We start from the raw sequence: 9,965 nt of genomic DNA, 5'->3' as shown, positions 1-9,965 counted from the left end.
CGATGCTAGCTTGCAAAAAAAAAGTGTAAAAAAACCCAGTCAGGACTTGTTACACTTTCCCTTCCAAGCATGAGGTTCAAACAATCTTTTTTAAAAGCACATATAATTGATATCCACTCCTATTCAAAATCTAAATTAATTTCCTCTCTCTCTAGTGTACCACCACTCTGAATACTTCCATCAGAGAGTGGTAAACCAGAAGCTTGCTGTGTTTGCACAAAATAACTGCTGCAATGTGCTGAAAAATATCCAACCTGCACTTCCGCTCAGAGCATGTTGTTTCATGCTGTATGGTCAATAAGTGCATAGATAATCAGGAAGCTTGGCCCTCTTGTTTCCCAGAGCTGTTTTTTCCTGAACCAAGAAGCCTCTGTATAAAAACACAATTTTGCACTGATGAAGAAATCGCAGTGTGAACGGACATTATGGGAAGCTGTTTGCCTCCTGGGATTAGATGAGAATTTTTCATGATATAAGGGATGACACTATCAAGCAACATAAATATGTAAGTATAAAACATACTAATGATGTGCAATGATAATTCTGTGGCCTCCTGTTCGCTTCATCGAAAGAGAACTGCAGAGGACTTCAAAAACGGTTACAGCTCCCTGTCAGGTCAGGGTGGAGATTATGTGAAGAGTGCCTTTTCCAAACACAAAAGAAAAGGAAATAAATTGAACTAGTGGGGAAGTAAATTGCAAAATATATGCTGTGCGTTGTTATAGAGTCTCACTGTTTGAACAGTGGTGTGATAAACCAAAGATTTGCTGACACTTAGGGAGCAGCACTGACAAGGTGATATTGGCCTTCCCACCCCAAAAGTAGCAACCTGACCAGCTGGATGTTAATTTGTCAGAGCTGGCAGAAAAGCGCTGGGGGAGACAGTAAGAAGGGAGAATCATCTTAGCAGAATATTCACCATAAAGAAAACCACAATCATGCTTTTTGCAGCCACTGGGGCAGTATACTGGAAAGGAACAAAGATATTGTTGCTTGGGGAGTCTTGTCTTTTCACAGGCAGCTTGGTCCAGCTTTAAATTGTTGTCCATATGGTGATGTTTGAAACTATCTACTTGCATTCACCTTGAGTGGTTCTTTCCTGGTAGTGAGCCTAAAGACCTCCTCATGCAGTAAAGCCTTTTGAAAGTTTGTCTTCTATGAAACTGTCTTGATCAGGTAGGGGAATAGGATGGTAATATTTTTCTTTTATTTCCTTTTACTAATTGGGTGATCTTTGAACTCAGCCTGGGCTGGGGAGGAACTGAAGTAGTAAGGGGAGAACTGAGGAAAACCAGAGTGTCTTCAAATCACTTTGAGACACAATATAACATCACGGCAACAGCCTCCTTGTAGCAGGCATGCATGTTTTACATATACAGTCTCCTAAAAATGACCAGATCTGGTTTTCTTCTCTGCTTGAGTGTGCATTTGGAAACCCTCCAAAGCTGCTCAGAGTGGCTCCCCAGCAGACCCACCAGCTTTGTCTCCAGGGATTTTCCCTGAGAGGATGTAGAATAATCTCAGCATTTTGCCATGCTAACTGGACAACACAGGGCTTCTCCAAAATGTGTATGCCAACTGAACTTGATTTGTTGGAGTTACCTTGGCACGTATCTCTCAGATTTTGGCTCCTTTTCTTCTCAACTGGACTCTGTGCCTTCCCTTTGCTTGCTGGCTCTGTAGGTGAAACCACAGCAAAAGCAAATCAAGATATTCCCACCAGATCTGCTGGTTGCTAAGCGCGTCCACTCATGAAACCAAAGGGGGTCCCAGCTGTGACTGTGTGTGCAGATTCCTCTGACTCTGTCCATGCTCTTCCTTTTCATGTGGACACTAGTACAATACATCATGATGCTCACAGGAAACTTATCCTGAGGCTTCAGTGATGGACTTGAGATAGTTTGAGGGAGTCCAGTTCCTCAGGACCACTGTCTCAGGCTCTCTGCTGACTCAGGAAGACAGTTCACATTTCAGGGTTATCTGGAGTCCCAAAAGACGTCTTCCTATGGAAGAGATTTTGGAGTGAATGACTGCATCATGAAAAAAGTAAGAAAAAAATAAAGAAATAGATTCGTTGCATGTGATTCTTAGGAGTTTATTATGCAGATGAGCATATTACGCTAGAACGAGGATCCCCGTGTAACCCGTTTTCTACAGGAAATTCCTGATGGTCTAATACAAGGATAGTACACAACACAATGTGTATAGGTAGCTGTGCAATGATCCAGTGATCCAGAGTGCTCAAGATCTGACTCTTGTTTGAGTTACACTCATATCAATTGCATGGAAGTTCATGGAATTACGCCAGTGTAAAATTAATCTGGGTTCATAATCATGCAGGGAGACTTTAATTAAGTTACATTCCAAATCAGTACTGAAATCTCTGTAACAAGAAAGCAGCTTTCTGCAAAACTGTTTCTCTATGTCAGCACATATCTCCCTTTCTGTAATTTTTTTCTGAAATTCAGGTTCCTTTATATCCTGTGTGAATCCTTGTGTACTGCAACCATCCTACATGGTATACAAACTGTTAATATTTTATTTTAAAATGCATAGATCCTGGGGCTATGTTTTAGTATTATTATTTATGAGGGGAAGGGGGATGCAGCTGCATGAGTTAAAAGGTGGGTCAGTTTCCTGGTACAGTTCACAGCTCCATCCCACAAGCAACTGTGCCAGGACATCTGAAAAATGGCATCATTTGCAGGGGGAGTAAGAAATGGTGGTTAGAGGCAAAGGGTGTGGGTTAAGCTAATACCAGTGACCAATACTTTACACTGTGAAACCACAGCCAGAGGGTCTCAGGTAGAGGTGGCAGAGACACAGGACCCTTTGGCAGAAAAAGTGCCAGAGGGACATGCTTTCAGAGGAGAGAAGTTTTAAACTCCAAAACTACCTCAGGGAGAAGCAAACTATCTACTAAGGAGGGAGATAGATTTCTATGACTTGGAAGGGTACCCATTCAAAAGAAATGGGAAGAAATTGGTCTTAAATGACATCTAGCCTAAGCTGGAAACATACCCAGAGGAATCAGGAAACAAACAATAGAAGTTATTTGTTTCATTAGAATTGAACACTTCTTATGTTAGTCAGAGTAAATAGTAATTGGTTTGTGAAACCTTTTGCAAAGTCTCTGTGCAATTCTATTATCAACTGAAGAGGTTAATTTCAAATCCAGAGTCCCCACAAAATTGGAGTTCTGGAAAGGGAGGTATTTGGGGTATGGGAAATTAGAAGTGGCACTTCTAGTCTCTGAACATAGGCCCCCATGAACTGCGAAGTCCTATTTTTTGAGAGGATATAAAAAGATATTCTGGGCCCATGATGGGCAGCAGAGAAGATGAAGAAAGAGCCAAAGCTATCGCTCCTCAAACTGGCATCCACGGGCCCAACAAGTCAGTGTCAGGGACATTTAACAGGGAGACAAGTGACAGGTTCCTTTAGAATCATAGAATCATAAAATGTCCTGAGTTGAAAGGGACCCACAAGGATCATCGAGTCCAACTCCTGTCCCTGCATAGGACAACCCCAAAATTCTCACCATATGTCTGAGGGCATTGTCCAAATGATTCTTGAATATTGTCAGTCTTGGTGCCGTGACTACCTCCCAGGGAAGCCTGTTCCAGTGCTCCACCACCCTCTGGGTGAAGAACCTTTTCCTATTTTAATATCCAGCTTGTCTGTTTTAAGGGAAAAAATCATGGTATCTAACCTAAACTTTTTGAAAGCTACAGAACAAAGCTGCATTAATAATGGAAAAACTGACGGGTGGATTGCAAAGAGCAAAATTATACAGTAAATCCGTATGTTACCAGTAGCCCAAGTATCTGTGGTTGTGTGAAGATTACTTCATTTCATTTTCTTCAGATAACACCCATTCCTTTACATATCTTCCTGAATAAATGGAAGAACTATTTTTCACAGGAGAGCTTGAGAGAAACAAGCAATAGTTGTGGCCATTAATTTTATGAATGATTTGTTGGAAACTGCATTAAACGACAACATCAGCCCACAAATGAGCTTTGAAATGTTCATATTCTGAGTCTGTGCAGATGGGCAATTTGCTATGTAATCAGTTTTCACAGCCACCCTTTCAATCAGGGTCACTTGTCTTATACCCGTGCTCTTGTTTTGCAGGTTTATATTTCACAACATCTCAGAAATGCTGCATGTACAAGTCCAGTGACCAAAAAAGAGATAACTCAGAAAATACAGCAAGATTATGTCCATAGGCACTTTGAACGGGGATTTCAACAAATATAATACTCTGGGAGTGTCAATAAAAGATAGAGATATAGCCGAAGAGGAGCTATCTAGAAACCAGTAAGTGACAGAGCTTGAGATTATTATTCTAGCTACTCTATGAAACTTACACTTGTGCTGTAACCCAAGTAAATTACAGCAGCAGTATTCTTGTATGCAATTAAAAAGAAGTCTCATCTAAAAGTAGAAGAGTGATATGGCAACTATGTATATCTAGGATGATGCCACCTAAAACACTTTATGGTCCTCCTAGCGCATAGGTACCGCACTGAAGAACATACAGAGATTAGCCACCAAAGTGATATAGAGATCAGAGTATAAAACATATGGGAAAATATCAGAGGAACAAAATTTATACAGAGATCACTCACTGGGGACATTACCATTATGTAGAAGTGCGGTTAATGAAGTAAGGGAATTCTTCACACTAGTACAAGAAGGTAGAACAAGAAGCAGCAGCCTCAAACAAAGGAAGAAAAAGTTTAGGTTAGATACCATGATTTTTTCCCTTAAAACAGACAAGCTGGATATTAAAATAAGGCTGCCCAGAGACAGGTTATCTTCTTAGGATATGAGCGAGAGCAGATAAAACTTCACATGAGAGGGGATGGCACAGCCACACAAGGTGGAGGTACCAGTTTGAGCCCTGCCAACTCTCCTAAACCAATAAGCCACTTCTGAAAGTAGTGGAGAGCAGCGGCACATGTGCTGTGCCCCTTGGCCACCCATCGTGTGAGGAAACTCTGGCAGCTGCTCGGGGGAGTGGGTTGACACTGGCTCACCAGAAGCTCTTACAGCCTCCATACTGGTCAGGTGAGGTAGAGCCACACATTTCTGAGGATTTAGATGACTCAGGAGTTTTCTTCCAGTCCTTTGTTCTTGGTTCCCAATGGTCTATAAATTACATATCTTAGTATATAAAGACCAAGGTTACTATTAATTCACTCTGTGATACAATAAAGCAATGAAAGACCAGGAGGAACGGGTAAAAAAAAGCCAGCAAAATGAAGACTTGCATGTGACACCTATATTGAAATTTCTCATGTAGGGATTTCAAAGTACCTTAAAATAGTGTAGGTAAGTCTTGATAGACTAGGTTTGAGGGCATCTTCACTGTGAGTTTAGGATGCTCAGATTAGTTCCAAGTAGTGAAAGAACATGTAAATAATCTCAAGAGGAGATGCAGATTTTTCCTCCTGCTGTGCACCATTTTTGGCTCCCTACATACAAATTCTGAAGGGCTTTTGTAGATTTTTTGTGTCCTTATATTAATGTCTGTTCACTTACCAAGAGAATCTCCCTTTAGTTTTCACAAGTCCAGTTAAATAGAGCCCAAACGGCTGAAGAAACAAAACTTCTGCTGTTGTAGAAACCTCTAGAATGTACAAAACAGTATCATATTAAGATCTGATACCTCAGATGTAAAAGCTCGACTGTGCCCCATTAGAAACTTTCCATTTCCAGTTACACCTTTCAGCAGCCCTTTCTAACCCCGCTGGGTTGTAAAATACTGGACCTTAAATGGGTTATTCTGTGTATGCTGTTAGTCCTGGGACTTGAGTGGTTGTATTTTTCTGGAGGAGGTGAGGAGGAACAAGGCAGCTTCCACTTAAGGAGAAAAAGAAATGTTACTCTGCTAGTCGCTTTTTTTGGTTTTTTTTTTGTTGTTGTTGTTGTTTTAATGGCAACCTTTTTGAAGCTACTCTCAGAGGTTCAGAACATTAGAACAAATCCAGGCAGAGAGATTAGCAGGCAGGATAGTGCAGGTGAGGCACTGAAAGACACAGGATAAATACAATTTATCACCTGAATTTAACCAGAGCTAGAGGGTATCTCTCTGCCAAGTGTGATTTGATTCATGTGGACACATACACATGTATGCGTGCACACACAGATGTGAATGTGTGCATGTGTGTATGAGAGAAATTTCTTCTGTGCTTTGTATTGAGGGTATTCGCTGGAAATGATGTATGAAATGAAATCCCCATGCTCACGGCACACAGGGAATATCAGACAGAACTCCACAATCACTGCAGAGATGGGCTTTGCTATTGGCAGATCAAATGCAGCCAGAAGAGCAAACCAACCTGAAAGACTCTGGGGAAAACAAATATTTTTTTTTAAGTTATAAAATAACGTTCCCACCATTTTAATATAATTTCTCCCATTTTCTCTCCCTCTGGCATTCCCCTGGGCAGCCAGCTACATTAGCTGGAGCCTTAGAGAGATAAGAGCCCTCCCCACACAGATTTCCCCTTAAAAGCCCTTCACAATGTGTTAAAATTACATTTTGAATAACACTTTCTAGCCTTTTTTATTAATTTTTTAACGTGTTTTTACCATCTGAGAGTTTCTTCATAGCAATAGTAGTGGGTGGTCATATGGGAAACAGAGGTTTGTGCTCTTTTCTCCTCCACGCTTGCAAGTACCACGCATTTGATGTTGCCTCTTTGAGAATCCAAAATAAATTAAACTGTCTCCCAGCTAGGCCATAAGTTGTAAGGGGAATCTATGACAAAAGGAGTGGCTTTCCCAGGCCTTCCCGTCAGCTAATCCCAGGGCAAGCGTGTGGTGGAAGGGCCGTAAGAAATCCTCCCAGGGATGGAGCAGGTATGGACATCCACTGGCTGGGGTTTCCCTCCACCCATCACTGATGCTCAAACACACTTTAGCATTTCTAGACTGCTCTGTTCATGGTGAGATCATTTCAGCTTGGCTATAGATTGCTGAAGAAGGACATTTATTTATAATACGCAGTGTAGGAAATTAGGCCATTGTACTTCTGCACAGGGGAAAGATTCATAAAAAGTCACACAGAATTATTCTTATATAAGTGACAATGACATCGTTGTAAGGAGGAAGCAGAACTTTATTTGTCTTACTTAAAATGATATATAGAGCACTTGTCTGTTTATTCCACTGCAAACAGCTTCTGCAAAAACAGCGGTAATTCCCTAGGGGGTTCTGCTGATAGTTATAAGTTACTTGAGCAAAATCTCTCAAGTGAGCTACTGCCTTACAGGTAGCCATTATTCTAGATTCAAAGGGCTTTTTGTTGTTGTTGTTTGTTTGTTGGTTTTTTAAAATTATGTTCTGTGTAATATTGCTTTTTAAAATATAAATTGTGTCATAACACCACTACTTTTCAAGTAAGTAAGTATCTGTATCTAAATCAAAGGATGTACTGCCAAAGGAGAAACCAGTCAATAAATTGGCTTCATAATCAAATCTGGCTCAGGTTAAAGCAAAGTTAGTTTGATGGATTCAGCTGAAACCTAGTAAATAGCAGCCTACATAATTAAGCTGCTCTACCTTCGTGTAGTCTCCCTGGAAGCTTATGGGCATCTCAAAGGCACAAGAGTGACAATCAGTAGCTAAGCCGAGGAAATGAACAGGCAATATTGCCCACCCAGACGTCATTCCTTACCCCCCATTACCATTGTCTCACCTCTCAGAAGGATTAGCAGAATTTGTCTTCAATTCTTTGATGGGGCGACAACATCTTCCTCTAATTTAAGGATGGATTCTGGGTCTGGAAATCAAATAACTAATATTATGCAACAGGCAAAAATCAACACTGAAACTTGGTCTTGCTCTCTTTTTCTCATTTATGCAAGCTTATGAGCCTATTGTCTGTGAAGTCTCAGCCTTCAGCAGCACATTTAGAGGGTGTTTTTAAACAGATGACAGGAAGAAAAAAAAATAGAAAAGCAGGATAAAAACAAGCGTTGTAGTCCTCACAAACAGTTTGCATTTTTTTCTGGGAGGGGAGGAAAGAGAGTAATGATCTGATGAGGCCAAAAGGAATGGGAATTGGCACTGAAGCTGACATGGGTTCGCACCATATTCTTATTATTAAATAATTGCAATCATCAAACTATTTCTTCAACTAACTCAGCTTTCCATAGCCCATTTTAATTCTTGATTGATATTTTTCTAGTTGTTCAGCAAGAAAGTGAAAACTGCAAGGTCTGTAGTTTCTTTTTAGTGTTTTAGTCCCAAAAAAGAGGTTTTCGAAAGTTGAAAATGTGTGAAGCTTGGCTTAATTTATTCACTGGGAAAGAAACAAAACTAAATTAATTTCCAGGAGATTAGTGCAATGTTTCTAATTTACTTTGAGAAGTCATCATCATTTCTTGACTATTTTTGGTTCTTTGGTGACCCAGGAAAAATCTCTTTCACTATGACAAAGCTTCTTTTTCCGTAAAAAAATGGTAATAATAATTACCTGCTTCACAGCAGTGCGGTAAGATTCAGTTAATTAGTGTTTTCAAAGTGCTTTGAGATCCAAGGATGGAAGATGCAATAGAAATGCAAAGTATTATTATTATTCAGAGTTAACAACCAAATTTCAACCATTTGCACTTATCCATCTTAACAGCATGTACTCAAGGGAAGAAAACACATAACTTGTCAGCAGACAGTCCTCTTAATGTGGGTTATAAAACCACCTTCTTGATTACCATCTGGAGTAACATTCACAAGTGAGGGATAGCAGATGTGTGCGCATGGAGAGATGCATCCCACTTTCCCAATCCATTGGACACATCAGTGTTGCCATACTGTATCCATCCAGCCCGGTATTATGCTTCTGATGACAACCAGCGCTTGACGCTTGAGGGCAAACAAGAGTGACTCTTGCCTTTCCCTCCATCTCTTCAGGAAAAAAAAACAAACAAGCAAACTCCCCCTTCCTCCTTCCACTTCCCTCTTTCATAATAACAACTCAGCAGCCAACTGTGCAACGCTCTACAGTGGATGAAAATGTCTTCCTGACCCCTGTGTGCAATTAGTTTCCTCCCAGGAGCATGAGATTTGATTATTTTTGCTGTTATCTTCGCTTGTACAGCCACAAGTGTTATTATCTCTTCTCCATTTTTCACATAGGCTTTTTTTTTTTCCCCTTGAAGATTAGCCTGAACCTTCCAGAGCCCTTGCAGCGAGGTGCTCCGTGGTGCTCCGCGGTGCCCCGTGGAAGTGTGCTGCCTCTTGTAGGGGGGAGCAGCAGCAGCCTGCGGTTGGCTTTCACGTCACTTCTGGCCCCTCGGACGTCTCCAGAGACCTGTCAAGCAGGGATGGGGATCACTACGAGGGTGTGGAAGTGGAGGAGCTTAGTGAGCAATCTGCAGAAGACAAATTTGCCTAGGTTTAATGAGGAGAAATGGGTGTTCAGACTTTGCTGCCATCCTGCCCCTTTTTACAGGATGAGGAGGCAAGCACCCGTGGAAAGCCACCACTGAGCACACGTTGCTTAGTGGAATATTAAATGCACGGTCCTGGTGCCATTTTATTTGCATACTTTGGGTGGGAATAAATTGAAAGCAATCCTGCCCTCAGGACAGGAACATCAGCGCTTCCAAGTGCCATGCAGAGTGCTAAAAGGTCCACCCCAAAAAGCAGCGTGAGTGGAAAGCAAGCATGCATGGCTGCTAAGGACGGCATGGGCTTCGTCATCAGAAAGGCTTGCGCACAGTTATCCCAAAGTTTGGGGTTCGGCCCAGCAATTCCCAGAGGCGCCATGTCCCAGACGCAATCCGTTTCATGGCTGCTCTCTCTGCTGCTCTGTGTTTTATGGGCAGGTGAGGCCAATAAAACACCTCACGCATTCAGCAGGAGCCTTTCTGCTGACACCGGTGGGCTTTGGATCAGGCCCCCCATGGTCTGCTCTAAGTCAGACGATGACATTTTCAAACTTCAGAGGT

This window comes from Nipponia nippon, unplaced genomic scaffold, assembly GCF_047370975.1.
Source record: "Nipponia nippon isolate SJK-2023a ecotype South Korea unplaced genomic scaffold, ASM4737097v1 scaffold_1, whole genome shotgun sequence".
In the NCBI taxonomy this organism is placed as follows: Eukaryota; Metazoa; Chordata; class Aves; order Pelecaniformes; family Threskiornithidae; genus Nipponia; species Nipponia nippon.
The sequence above is the reverse complement of the archived record's forward strand: the minus strand, read 5'-3'. Positions refer to the sequence as shown.